Source organism: Scyliorhinus canicula, chromosome 23 (assembly GCF_902713615.1).
Source record: "Scyliorhinus canicula chromosome 23, sScyCan1.1, whole genome shotgun sequence".
NCBI lineage: Eukaryota > Metazoa > Chordata > Chondrichthyes > Carcharhiniformes > Scyliorhinidae > Scyliorhinus > Scyliorhinus canicula.
Genome location: NC_052168.1, coordinates 25,774,158 through 25,788,087, shown reverse-complemented (window position 1 = coordinate 25,788,087; position 13,930 = coordinate 25,774,158). Strand labels below are relative to the sequence as shown.

General features: G+C 51.6%; 7 non-coding genes across 7 annotated transcripts; 4 read left to right on the top strand and 3 right to left on the bottom strand.

Moving 5' to 3' along the window:
- The first annotated feature begins 1,838 nt into the window (after positions 1-1,838).
- On the top strand, positions 1,839-1,911 carry trnar-ccu. Its single transcript has one exon. It is a non-coding gene; the product is annotated as a tRNA-Arg (tRNA).
- Positions 1,912-3,766: 1,855 nt separating this feature from the next.
- On the bottom strand, positions 3,767-3,839 carry trnar-ccu. Its single transcript has one exon. It is a non-coding gene; the product is annotated as a tRNA-Arg (tRNA).
- Positions 3,840-4,801: 962 nt separating this feature from the next.
- trnar-ccu lies at positions 4,802-4,874 on the top strand. Its single transcript has one exon. It is a non-coding gene; the product is annotated as a tRNA-Arg (tRNA).
- A 623-nt stretch (positions 4,875-5,497) lies between these two features.
- On the bottom strand, positions 5,498-5,570 carry trnar-ccu. Its single transcript has one exon. It is a non-coding gene; the product is annotated as a tRNA-Arg (tRNA).
- Positions 5,571-11,471: 5,901 nt separating this feature from the next.
- On the top strand, positions 11,472-11,544 carry trnar-ccu. Its single transcript has one exon. It is a non-coding gene; the product is annotated as a tRNA-Arg (tRNA).
- A 515-nt stretch (positions 11,545-12,059) lies between these two features.
- trnar-ccu lies at positions 12,060-12,132 on the bottom strand. Its single transcript has one exon. It is a non-coding gene; the product is annotated as a tRNA-Arg (tRNA).
- A 961-nt stretch (positions 12,133-13,093) lies between these two features.
- On the top strand, positions 13,094-13,166 carry trnar-ccu. The gene has a single exon. It is a non-coding gene; the product is annotated as a tRNA-Arg (tRNA).
- Positions 13,167-13,930: the final 764 nt, after the last annotated feature.

Sequence of the window (13,930 nt, the reverse complement as noted above, 5' to 3'; positions counted from 1 at the left end):
GCCCTGTGAAAGAACACCTTACCTAATCTCACGCCTCTACCCTACTCTCGTAACCCCACCTAACCTTCTGGACACGAAGGGACAAAGGAAAAAGCAGCCGATGGTCATCTTGGGCTCTGGAGGCTTTTGCATGTAGCCCCAGTGGCCTAATGGATAAGGCACTGGCCTCCTGAACCAGTGATTGTGGGCTTGAGTCCCATGGGGTGTGGTGGATATTTTTGGGGCAGCACGGTGGCACAGTGGTTAGCACAGCTGCCTCACAGCTCCAGAGTTTGGGATTCCCTCCCAGATGCATAAATCTGATCCACAATTTAGCAATAAATCTTTACACAACACAGCATTGACCCATTCTTTCCGTCCAGTCTGGTAGCTTCTCCTGAAAGGTTGGCTGTGCAGGGTTTGAGTTTGATTGATTTCATATCAATATCAATTCATTCAACAAATTGCATTTTAAAGTTGGAAGAGAGAGGCAATGGTCCTGAAAGGTGAAGGTCTCACTGAAAATACTTGCAGTCCTGATAATGAAGCTCAGATCACAGCATGGGACTGAACTCAGCCCAACCCATCACACTAACTCGCCACCCTCCCATTGATTCTGTCTACACCTCCCGCTGCCTCAGGAAGGCAGACAGCATTGTCAGAGACCCCTTCCCACCCAGGCTTTGCCTTCTTCCAGACCCTTCCATCAGGCAGAAGGTACAGAAATCTGAAGACTCGCACATCCAGACATAGGAACAGCTTCTTCCCCACAGCTACCAGACTCCTCAATGACTCCCTCTCGGACTGATCTGTTCCCTTATGTTGAATGTATTCACCTCAGTACGAACTATCTGAATAGTGCTGTGACCTATGACCTGGAACTTATAAGACGGTCTACTTCCAGGCACAGTACTTCTCAGGAGTGATTTCCAAGCAAATACAGATTGTTTAGATCAGTTGGCTGGAGAGTTGGCGTGATGCAGAGCGAGGCCAGCATAGAATCTGCAGTGCAGAAGGAGGCCATTTGGCCCATCGGGTCTGCACTGGCCCTTGGAAAGAGCACCCCCCATTGCCTCCAAAGCCAGCAATTGTGGGTTTCAGTCCCATCTGAGATGGTGCATATTTTTGGGTTGGCACAGTGGCACAATGGTTAGCACTGCTGCCTCACAGCTCCAGGGTTACAGGTTCAATCCCGGCCTTGGGTGACTGTCTGTGTGAAGTTTGCAATTTCCCCTGCATGTCCACGTGGGTTTCCTCCGGGTGCTCCGGTTTGCTCCCACAGTCCAAAGATTAGGTGGAATGGCCATGTTAAATTGCCCCTTAGTGAACAAGAGTTTAGGTGGGGTTACTAGGTTATGGTGGAGACGTGGGCTACTCCTTCCAAGGGCCAGTGCAGACCCGATGGGCCAAATGGCCTCCTTCTGCACTGTAGATTCTATGCTGGCCTCGCTGAGCATCACGCTAACTCTCCAGCCAACTGAGCTAAACAATCTGTATTTGGTTGGAAATCACTCCTGAGAAGAGCCTTGGAGCATTAAAGGGGCTAGATAAATACAGGCTATTGTTGTTGATGGTTCCAAGAATACATTACATTGCGTACTTATGTGTGTCCTATATTTTTCTCATGTACGGAGCGATCTGTCTGGACTGTACGCAGAACAATACTTCTCACTGTACCTCGGTACACGTGACAATAAATTAAATTCAAATTCCAATTCAGGGTGTTGTTAGCAATGGCGGGTGGAAATAGTTTCCATTCATGATGAGCACTTTGAGAAACACGAGGCATTTCAGAGATTTTCATTCCCCATCCACAGCCTCTTTTCAATTGTGCTTTGATTGAGGCAGAGTGACATGTAGCCCCAGTGGCCTAATGGATAAGGCACTGGCCTCCTAAGCCAGGGATTGTGGGTTCGAGTCCCACCTGGGGTGGTGTGTGTGTATTTTGAAACATTCTCTCGCTGGCTCCTCAGAACCCCTCAATTCAAATTAACTCCAGCTCCAATCTGCTCTCTTCAACAATCCCCATGGCGACAGTGAGTTGAGGGAAGCAGATTCAATAAAAGCATCGAGGCAATTGGATAAACACTGGAAGGTAAGATTTGTTGAGGAAAGGAATGGGATTAACTGCAGAGCTCCAGCGAAGAGCTAGGACAGGTACAGTGGGCCGAAGGGCCTCATTCCGCACGGGCAAGTTCCGAATTCCCCATTTTGCATTGTAGGCAAGTCCATGCATCTGAAATGTTGGGTAAACCGTTTCAGAGACTAAGTGTTGACGCCAGGACTAAATTGCATGGGGTGCTATTTCTCCAACAATTAATGACATGCCAACGGGCTAGCACTCTGTCCACGTGAATCTAGAGCAATTCTCGTTCCTGCCGCTGTTGGATTGGCTGGGGCCGGAATTGGCGCTGGAGAGCTTGACAAGCCGGAGCAGCTGAGAAACACCCATTCCATCCAAGAAGATGGCTCAGTGAAGAGCTGCTTCTCTGCCATCCGCCTCGATTTGTAGATGTGGAGCTTGACCGAATGTTGGATGTGCCGGAGGAGGAGAGGCGGGACACCCCCTTCCGTAGGATGGGCAGGAGGCTACCGCCTCACGGTGGTCACCCGGGCCTGGGCAGAGATGGCGAGAGGCGGTGAGTGCTGTGAACCTCGCCAGGCGGACTGGCGCACAGTGACGCAAGAAGGGACAGCACGGTAGCATGGTGGTTAGCATAAATGCTTCACAGCTCCTGGGTCCCAGGTTCAATTCCCGGCTGGGTCACTGGCTGTGCGGAGTCTGCACGTCCTCCCCCTGTGTGCGTGGGTTTCCTCCGGGTGCTCCGGTTTCCTCCCACAGTCCAAAGATGTGCGGGTTAGGTGGATTGGCCATGCTAAATTGCCCGTAGTGTCCTAAAAAGTAAGGTTAAGGAGTGGGGGGTTGTTGGGTTACGGGTATAGGGTGGATACGTGGGTTTGAGTGGGGTGATCATGGCTCGGCACAACATCGAGGGCCGAAGGGCCTGTTCTGTGCTGTACTGTTCTATGTTGCCCATGTTCTATGTTACGGGCTAAATTGCCCGTAGTGTAAGGTTAATGGGGGGATTGTTGGGTTACGTGTATACGGGTTACGTGGGTTTAAGTAGGGTGATCATTGCACGGCACAACATCGAGGGCCGAAGGGCCTGTTCTGTGCTGTACTGTTCTATGTCTATGTCTATGTTCTAAGGTGAACCTCCTCCTTAGAGCAGCTCGGGTGAGTCACCACCTCTGTTCCCCTGGCATCACTCCTGGCTTCACAGTTGAATCTTCGCCACATTGATTGTTGGGTATCTGTGGGCGGATCTCTCCGAGGTCAGTGGTGAGCGCTGTCATTTGCCACCTGTAGTGTATTGAAATTCCAATGTGCAAGTTGTTCATGTGCACTTCCTATACGGAATAGTACCAGCAGAGGGAATCTGAAGAATCTGTTTCCATAAAGGGGCCATGCGGATTTTACATGTGTTCTGTTCACTGTCGGCCTCCCTAGAGGGACGTGAAATGTATATTGGACCAATTAAAAGAAAGACAGAATATACATTCTGTGCACTAAAGTAAATTAATGCAGGTGAGAAAAATGTGATGTAAATATACAATTGATTATAAATATGAGAAATGCCAATAAAAAGATTTATTTTTAAAAATCTGCTTCCCTCAGCTCACTGTCGCCATGGGGATTGTTGAAGAGAGCAGATTGGAGCTGGAATTAATTTGAATGGAGATTGAATTGAGGGGCCAGCGAGAGAATGTTTCAAAATACACACACCACCCCAGATGGGACTTGAACCCACAATCCCTGGCTTAGGAGGCCAGTGCCTTATCCATTAGGCCACTGGGGCTACATGTGACCCTTCCTCAATCACAGCACAATGGAGACCGAATATCTCTGAAATGCCTCGTGTTTCTCAAAGTGCTCATCATGAATGGAAGCTATAACCAGCCCGGCTAGCTCGGTCGGTAGAGCATGGGACTCTTAATCTTCTAGCCCCACGTTGGGCGCTTTCATGAATGGAAACTATTTCCACCCGCCATTGCTAACAACACCCTGAATTGGAATTTAATTTATTGTCACGTGTACTGAGGTACAGTGAAAAGTATTGTTTTGCGTACAGTCCATACAGATCGTTCTGTACATGAAAAAAAAACATAGGACAGGCATAAGTACACATTGTAATGGATTCTTGAGCCACCAACAACAACAGCCTGCATTTATCTAGCCCCTTTAATTCTCCAAGGCTCTTCTCAGGAGTGATTTCCAACCAAATACAGATTGTTTAGCTCAGTTGGCTGGAGAGTTAGCGTGATGCAGAGCGAGGCCAGCAGAGAATCGTAGAATCTACAGTGCAGAAGGAGGCCATTCCGCCCATGGGGTCTACAATGGCCCTGTGAAAGAGCACCCTACTTAATCTCATGCCTCTACCCTACCCTCGTAACCCCACCTGACCTTTTGGACACAACAGGGCAAACTCGCCACCCTCCCATTGATTCTGTCTACACCTCCCGCTGCCTCAGGAAGGCCGCCAGTATTGTCAGAGACCCCTCCCACCCAGGCATTGCCTTCTTCCAGACCCTTCCATCAGGCAGAAGGTACAGAAATCTGAAGACTCGCACATCCAGACATAGGAACAGCTTCTTCCCCACAGCTACTAGACTCCTCAACGACTCTCCCTCAGACTGATCTCTTCCCTGTAAGAACACTATTCACGATGCCCTATGCTGCTCTTGCTCATGTATTTGCTTTGTTTGTCCTCTTGTTCCACACTGTAACCAATCACTGTTCAACCAACCAACCCACCGTGTAGCCCCAGTGGCCTAATGGATAAGGCACTGGCCTCCTAAGCCAGGGATTGTGGGTTTGAGTCCCATCTGGGGTGGGGCTCATTTTTAAACATTCTCTCTCTGGCTCATTGTAACCCTCAATTCAATCTCAATCTCAATTCAAATTCCAGAGATGAAGGAAAGCAGATTCCCGAAGAACTATTGGATAAACGCTGGAATATAAACGTCCAATTTGTCCAGCTCTCCAGTGCCAATTCCGGCCCCAGCGAATCCAACGGTGGCAGGAACGAGAATTGCTCCAGGTGCACATGGACAGAGTGCTGGACCATTAGCATGGCATTAATTGCTCGAGAAATAGCGCCCCCAGCATGCAATTCAGTCCCTTGGTCTCAAATGAAGAATTCTGCCCAACATTTCAGATGTCTGGACTTGCCCAGAATCTGACAGTGTGGAATGAGGCCATTCGGCCCAGTGTACCTATCCTAGCTCTTTGCTGGAGCTCTGCAGTTAATCCCATTCGCTGCCTCTTCCCTCAACAAATCTTATCTTCCAGTGTTTATCCAATTGCCTCGATGCTTTTATTGAATCTGCTTCCCTCAGCTCACTGTCGCCATGGGGATAGTTGAAGAGAGCAGATTGGAGCTGGAGTGAATTTGAATGGAGTTTGAAACAAGATGCTCTGAGGAGCCAGTGAGAGAATGTTTCAAAATACACACATCACCCCAGATGGGACTCGAACCCACAATCCCTGGCTTAGGAGGCCAGTGCCTTATCCATTAGGCCACTGGGGCTACATGTTACTCTGTGTCAATCAAAGCACAATTGAAAAGAGGCTGCCGATGGGGACGAACATCTCTGAAATGCCTCGTGTTTCTCAAAGTGCTCATCATGAATGGAAACTATTTCCACCCGCCATTGCCAACAACACCCTGAATTGGAATTTGAGTTTAATTTATTGTCACGTGTACCGAGGAACAGTGAAAAGTATTGTTCTGCGTACAGTCCAGACAGATCGTTTCATACAAGAAAACAACATAGATCATACATAAGTACGCGATGTAATAAATTCTTGAGCCAACAATGGGCCTGCATTTATCTAGCCCCTTTAATGCTCCAAAGCTCTTCTCAGGAGTGATTTCCAAGCAAATACAGATTGTTTAGCTCAGTTGGCTGGAGAGTTGGCGTGATGCAGAGAGAGGCCGGCATAGAATCTACTGTGCAGAAGGAGGCCATTCGGCCCATCGGGTCTGCACTGGCCCTGTGAAAGAACACCTTACCTAATCTCACGCCTCTACCCTACCCTCGTAACCCCACCTAACCTTCTGGACATGAAGGGGCAAAGGAAAAAGCAGCCGATGGTCATCTGGGACTCTGGAGGCTTTTGCATGTAGCCCCAGTGGCCTAATGGATAAGGCACCGGCCTCCTGAACCAGTGATTGTGGGCTTGAGTCCCATCGGGTGTGGTGCATATTTTTGGGGCAGCACGGTGGCACAGTGGTTAGCACAGCTGCCTCACAGCTCCAGAGTTTGGAATCCCCTCCCAGATGCATAAATCTGATCCACAATTTAGCAATAAATCTTTACACAACACAGCATTGACCCATTCTTTCCGTCCAGTCTGGTAGCTTCTCCTGAAAGGTTGGCTGTGCAGGGTTTGAGTTTGATTGATTTCATATCAATATCAATTCATTCACCACCCAACAAATTGCATTTTAAATTTGGAAGAGAGAGGCAATGGTCCTGAAAGGTGAAAATACTTGCAGTCCTGATAATGAATCTCCGATCACAGCATGGGACTGAACTCAGCCCAACCCATCACACAAGCTTGCCACCCTCCCATTGATTCTGTCTACACCTCCCGCTGCCTCAGGAAGTCAGACAGCATTGTCAGAGACCCCTCCCCCTCCAGGCTTTGCCCTCCAGACCCTTCCATCAGGCAGAAGGTACAGAAATCTGAAGACTCGCACATCCAGACATAGGAACAGCTTCTTCCCCACAGCTACCAGACTCCTCAACGACTCTCCCTCGGACTGATCTATACCCTTGTGGTGAATGTATTCACCTCAGTACGAACTGTCTGAATAGTGCTGTGACCTATGACCTGGAAATGATAAGACGGTCTACTTCCAGGTACTGTGCTGGAACCCCGGTGGGCTCCGCCTCTGGCTCCGCCCTCACCGGGGCGATATATAGACCGGCCACCTGTGGGTGGAACTCATTTGTACAGCCGACTCTGGCAGGCAAGTTCCAGGATAATAAAGCTTCAGATTCACTCATTCTCACGGTCTCACAGTGGATTAACGGTATAACAATTTATTATCCTGTGACAGCAACATGGAAGCCGCTGTAAAGCCAGTTAAGCTCGAACTCGACGCGCGAGCGACGGAGGCCAAGGAGATCTTCGAACATTGGCTTCGCTGCTTCGAGGCCCACCTCGACTCCTCCACAATGCCTCCCTCTGAAACCATCAAGCTACGACTCCTCCATGCTCGGGTAAGCCATCGAATCTCTGTGATGATAAAGCTGCCACGTACGAGGCGGCGGTCGCAAACTCTCAAGGCGCATTTCGTGAAGCCCGTAAACGAGGTGCTCGCACGACACCTCCTCACGACTCGCTGGGGAATCGCTGGACGAGTGCCTGGAAAATCTGACCCTACTCGCAAGGAACAGCAACTATCGGGATGTGACAGCAGAGGAGAACAGGAATCTACAGATCTGGGACACCTATGTGGCTGGGATCCAATCAAACTACATCAGGCAGCGCCTGCTGGAAAACGGGACCACTGACCTGTGGGACACGGTAAAGCTAGCGACCTCGTTAGAGGTGGCCTACCAGAATCTCAGTGCATTCCCCGCGGACCCAGCGAACCCCTTGTGGGCCCCATCGTCGATGCCACCATTGCACCCGACTGCGTCACAGGCCTGTGCCACGCGGCTGCCCGTCCAGACCGGGGAACCGCAGTGCTACCTCTCCGGTCAGGGTCAACACCCCCGGCAGCGTTGCCCAGCCCGCACAGCGACGGGCAGCGACTGTGGGAAAAAGGGACACTTCGCCAGAGTCTGTCTGGGCCGACCTAAAGCCCAGAAGTCGAATACTCACCAGGCCCGACCCGTGGACTCACAGGCCAGCAGATCCCGCAATGTGGCTACGTGCCAGCCGGGAACGCCCCCTTCAGACACGTCATCAGCCTCGTGCGACTCGTGGGGGCCGCCATCTTGGCCGCCGTCTCCAACACCGACCGACACGTGTGACCGATGTGGGCGGCCATCTTGGTCGCCATATTCGACCCAGCCCGACACGTGCGACTCATGGGGGCCGCCATTTTGTGACACCGCCGACCACGCAGGCTACCCGCAGCTTGGCGCAGTCACCCTCGACCAGTCGCGGCCAAAGCACCTGAAAAGTTCCATGATGGCCGTCCGGGTCAACGGGCACGACACCCCCTGTCTTTCCGACTCCAGGAGCACGGAGAGCTTTGTTCACCCTGACACGGTAAGGCGCTGCTCCCTTCACATCTACCCCGCATCCCAAACAATCTCCCTTGCCTCCGGATCCCATTCGGTTCAGATCCGGGGGTACTGTATCGCTAACCTCGCGATGCAGGGCGCCGAGTACGCCCGTTTTAATCTGTACGTCCTCCCTCACCTCTGCGCCCCCCCCCCTACTGCTCGGATTAGACTTCCAATGCAGCCACCGAATCCTGACCCTACAGTTCGGCGGACCCTTACCCCCCCTCACGGTATGCAGCCTCGCGACCCTCAATGTCCCCCCCCTTCACTCTTTGCGAACCTCACTCCCGACTGTAAGTCCGTCGCCACCAGGAGCAGGCGGTACAGTTCCCAACAAATGATTTTTATCAAGTTGGAGGTCCAGTGACAGTTGAGTGAAGGGATTATCGAGGCCAGCAACAGCCCCTGGAGAGCGCAGGTGGTGCTCATCCGGACCGGGGAAAGGAATCGTATAGTTGTGGACTGCAGCCAGACCATTAACCGGTTCACGCAACTGGATGCGTACCCCTCCCCCGCATAGCGGAGATGGTCAACCAGATCACACAGTACCGTGTGTTCTCAACGGTCGATCTGAAGTCTGCCTACCACCATCTCCCGATCCGCCCGGAAGATCACCAATCCGCCCGGAAGAGCGCCAATCCGCCCGGAAGATCGCCAATCCGCCCGGAAGATCGCCAATACACTGCCTTTGAAGCAGCCGGCCGACTCTTCCACTTCCTCAGGATCCCTTTCAGCGTCACTAACGGGGTCTCGGTCTTTCAGAGAACGATGGACCGAATGGTGGACCAGTACGGGTTGCAGGCTACATACCCGTACTTGGACAATGTGACCATCTGCGGCCGCGATCAGCTGGACCATGACGCCAACCTTCAGAGATTCCTCCAGGCCGCCCAATCCCTCAACTTCACGTACAACAAAGAGAAGTGCGTTTTCCGCACTACACGACTGGCCATACTCGGCTACGTCATGGAGAACGGAGTCCTAGGGCCAGACCCCGACCGCATGCGCCCTCTCACGGAACTTCCCACAGCCTCAAGGCCCTCAAACGATGCCTGGGGCTGTTCTCCTACTCTGCCCAGTGGGTCCCCAACTATGCGGACAAAGCCCGGCCACTTATTAAAACCCCCACATTTCCCCTGACAGCTGAGGCCCGCTCGGCCTTCAGCCGCATCAAGGCCGACATCACCAAGGCCGCAATGCACGCGGTGGACGAGTCTGTCCCCTTCCAGATAGAGAGCGATGTGTCAGACATCGCCCTGGCCGCCACACTCAACCAGACGGGCAGACCGGTAGCACTCTTCTCTAAACCCTCCACGCTTCCGAAATCCGTAATTCCTCGATTGAGAAGGAAGCACAAGCCATAGTGGAGGCCGTGCGGCACTGGAGGCACTAACTAGCCGGTAGGAGGTTCACCCTCGTCATCAACCAGCGGCCGGTTGCCTTTATGTTTGACAACGCACAACGGGGCAAAATTAAGAATGACAAAATCTTGAGGTGGAGGATCGAACTCTCCACCGACAATTACGATATTAAGTGTCGTCCTGGGAAGCTCGATGAGCCCCCAGATGCCCTGTCCCGCGACACATGCGCCAGCGCGCAAGATAGCCGGTTTGGGCTATCCACGATGACCTCTGTCACCCGGGGGTCACCCGGCTTACCCACTTTATTAAGGCCCGCGATCTGCCCTACTCCACCGAGGAGGTCAGGGCCATGACCAGGGACTGCCAGGTCTGTGCGGAAGGCAAACCGCACTTCTACCGGCCAGACAAGGCCCCCCTGGTAAAAGTTTCCCAGCCCTCTGAGAGCCTCAGTATTGACTTCAAAGGGCCCCTCCCCTCCATCAACCATAACGTATACTCCCTAACCGTCGTTGACGAGTACTCCCGCTTCCCCTTCGCTGTCCCCTGCCCCGACATGACCTCGGCCACGGTTACAAAGGCCCTGCACAGCACCTTCACACTGTTCGGTTTCCCTGGTTACGTCCACAGCGACCGGGGCACATCGTTCATGAGCGATGAGCTGCGTCAGTACCTGCTCAGTAAGGGCATCGCCTCGAGCAGGACTACGAGGTATAACCCGCATGGAAATGGGCAGGTGGAGAGGGAGAATGCGACGGTATGGAAGGCTGTCCTTCTGGCCCTCCGGTCTAGAAGTCTCCCGACCCCCTGCTGGCAGGAGGTCCTCCCCAACGCCTTAGACTCCATTAGATCGCTCCTCTGCACAGCCACGAACGAGACCCCTCACGACCGCTTGTTTGTCTTCCCTAGGATGTCCATCTCCGGGGTCTCGCTTCCATCCTGGCTGACAACTCCGGGACCTATCCTTCTCCGGAAGCATGCGAGGAGTTATAAGACCGATCCCTGGTCGAGAAGGTCCAGCTGCTGATAATGAATCCTAGATCACAGCATGGGACTGAACTCAGCCCAGCCCATCACACTAGCTCGCCACCCTCCCATTGATTCTGTCTACACCTCCCGCTGCCTCAGGAAGGCAGACAGCATTATCAGAGACACCTCCCACCCAGGCATTGCCTTCTTCCAGACCCTTCCATCAGGCAGAAGGTACAGAAATGTGAAGTCCCGCACATCCAGACATAGGAACAGCTTCTTCCCCACAGCTACCAGACTCCTCACCGACTCTCCCTCAGACTGATCTATACCCTTGTGGTGAATGTATTCACCTAAGTACGAACTGTCTGAATAGTGCTGTGACCTATGACCTGGAAATGATAAGACGGTCTACTTCCAGGTACTGTACTGGAACCCCGGTGGACTCCACCTCTGGCTCCGCCCTCATCGGGGCGATATATAGACCGGCCACCTGTGGGTGGGACTCATTTGTACAGCAGACACTGGCAGGCAAGTTCCTGGATAATAAAGCCTTAGATTCACTCATTCTCACGGTCTCACAGTGGATTAACGGTATAACAGCCCTGTAAGAACACTATTCACAACACCCTATGATGCTCCTGCTTGCTTTGTTTGTGGCCTCTTTTTCTGCACTGTAACTAATCACTATTTGTCAATGTACTTTGTTGATTATTCTTTTTGTCTACTGTTTCTGTACTGTGTATGTTCCCTCGGCCGCAGAAAAATGCTTTTCACTGTACTTCGGTACATGTGACAATCAATCAGTCAATCCTCAATCAATCAAAACCTCCAAATTTTCCCTGCTAGCATGTAGCCCCAGTGGCCTAATGGATAAGGCACTGGCCTCCTAAGCCAGGGATTGTGGGTTCAAGTCCCATCTGGGGTGATGTGTGTATTTTGAAACATTCTCTTGCTGGCTACTCAGAGCCTCGCCATTCAATCTCCATTCAAATTCACTCCAGCTCCAATCTGCTCTCGTTAACAATCCCCATGGCGACAGTGAGCTGAGGGAAGCAGATTCAATAAAACCATAGAGGCATAGCGCCCCAGCTTCCAATTCAGTCCCTTGGTCTCAAATGAAGAATTCTGCCCAACATTTCAGATGTCTGGACTTGCCCAGAATCTGACAGTGTGGAATGAGGCCATTCGGCCCAGTGTACCTATCCTAGCTCTTTGCTGGAGCTCTGCAGTTAATCCCATTCGCTGCCTCTTCCCTCAACAAATCTTATCTTCCAGTGTTTATCCAATTGCCTCGATGCTTTTATTGAATCTGCTTCCCTCAGCTCACTGTCGCCATGGGGATTGTTGAAGAGAGCAGATTGGAGCTGGAGTGAATTTGAATGGAGTTTGAAACAAGATGCTCTGAAGAGCCAGTGAGAGAATGTTTCAAAATACACACATCACCCCAGATGGGACTCGAACCCACAATCCCTGTCTTAGGAGGCCAGTGCCTTATCCATTAGGCCACTGGGGCTACATGTGACCCTATCTCAATCAAAGCACAATGGAGACCAAATATCTCTGAAATGACTCGTGTTTCTCAAAGTGCTCATCATGAATGGAAGCTATAACCAGCCCGGCTAGCTCGGTCGGTAGAGCATGGGACTCTTAATCTCGAGCCCCACGTTAGACGCTTTCATGAATGGAAACTATTTCCACCCGCCATTGCTAACAACACCCTGAATTAGAATTTAATTTATTGTCACGTCTACTGAGGTACAGTGAAAAGTATCGTTCTGCTTTCCGTCCAGACAGATTGTTCTGTACATGAAAAAAAAACATAGGACATGCATAAGTACACAATGTAATGGATTCTTGAGCCACCAACATCAACAGCCTGCATTTATCTAGCCCCTTTAATTCTCCAAGGCTCTTCTCAGGAGTGATTTCCAACCAAATACAGATTGTTTAGCTCAGTTGGCTGGAGAGTTAGCGTGATGCAGAGCGAGGCCAGCATAGAATCTGCTGTGCAGAAGGAGGCCATTCCGCCCATGGGGTCTGCACTGGCCCTGTGAAAGAGCACCCTACTTAATCTCCCGCCTCTACCCTACCCTCGTAACCCCACCTAACCTTCTGGACACAACAGGGCAAACTCGCCACCTTCCCATTGATTCTGTCTACACCTCCCGCTGCCTCAGGAAGGCAGACAGCATTGTCAGAGACCCCTCCCACCCAGGCATTGCCTTCTTCCAGACCCTTCCAACAGGCAGAAGGTACAGAAATCTGAAGACTCGCACATCCAGACATAGGAACAGCTTCTTCCCCACAGCTACTAGACTCCTCAACGACTCCCCCTTGGACTGATCTGTTCCCTGTAAGAACACTATTCACGATGCCCTATGCTGTTCTTGCACATGTATTTGCTTTGTTTGTCCTCTTGTTCCACACTGTAACCAATCACTGTTCAACCCACCAACCCACCAACCCACCGTGTAGCCCTAGTGGCCTAATGGATAAGGCACTGGCCTCCTAAGCCAGGGATTGTGGGTTCAAGTCCCATCTGGGGTGGGGCTCATTTTTAAACATTCTCTCTCTGGCTCATTGTAACCCCTCAATTCAATCTCAATCTCAATTCAAATTCCAGAGATGAAGGAAAGCAGATTCCCGAAGAACTATTGGATAAACGCTGGAATATAAACAATTTGTCCAGCTGTCCAGTGCCAATTCCGGCCCCAACGAATCCAACGGTGGCAGGAACGAGAATTGCTCCAGGTGCACATGGACAGAGTGCTGGACAATTAGCATGTCATTAATTACTTGAGAAATAGCGCCCCAGCGTGCAATTCAGTCCCTTGGTCTCAAATGAAGAATTCTGCCCAACATTTCAGATGTCCGGTCTAGAAGTCTCCCGACCCCCTGCTGGCAGGAGGTCCTCCCCGACGCCCTCCACTCCATTAGATTGCTCCTCTGCACAGCCACGAACGAGACCCCTCACGACCGCTTGTTTGTCTTCCCTAGGATGTCCATCTCCGGGGTCTCGCTTCCATCCAGGCTGACAACTCCGGGACCTATCCTTCTCCGGAAGCATGCGAGCAGTTATAAGACCGATCCCTGGTCGAGAAGGTCCAGCTGCTGATAATGAATCCCAGATCACAGCATGGGACTGAACTCAGCCCAACCCATCACACTAGCTCGCCACCCTCCCATTGATTCTGTCTACACCTCGCGCTGCCTCAGGAAGGCAGCCAGCATTATCAGAGACCCCTCCCACCCAGGCATTGCCTTCTTCCAGACCCTTCCATCAGGCAGAAGGTACAGAAATGTGAAGTCCC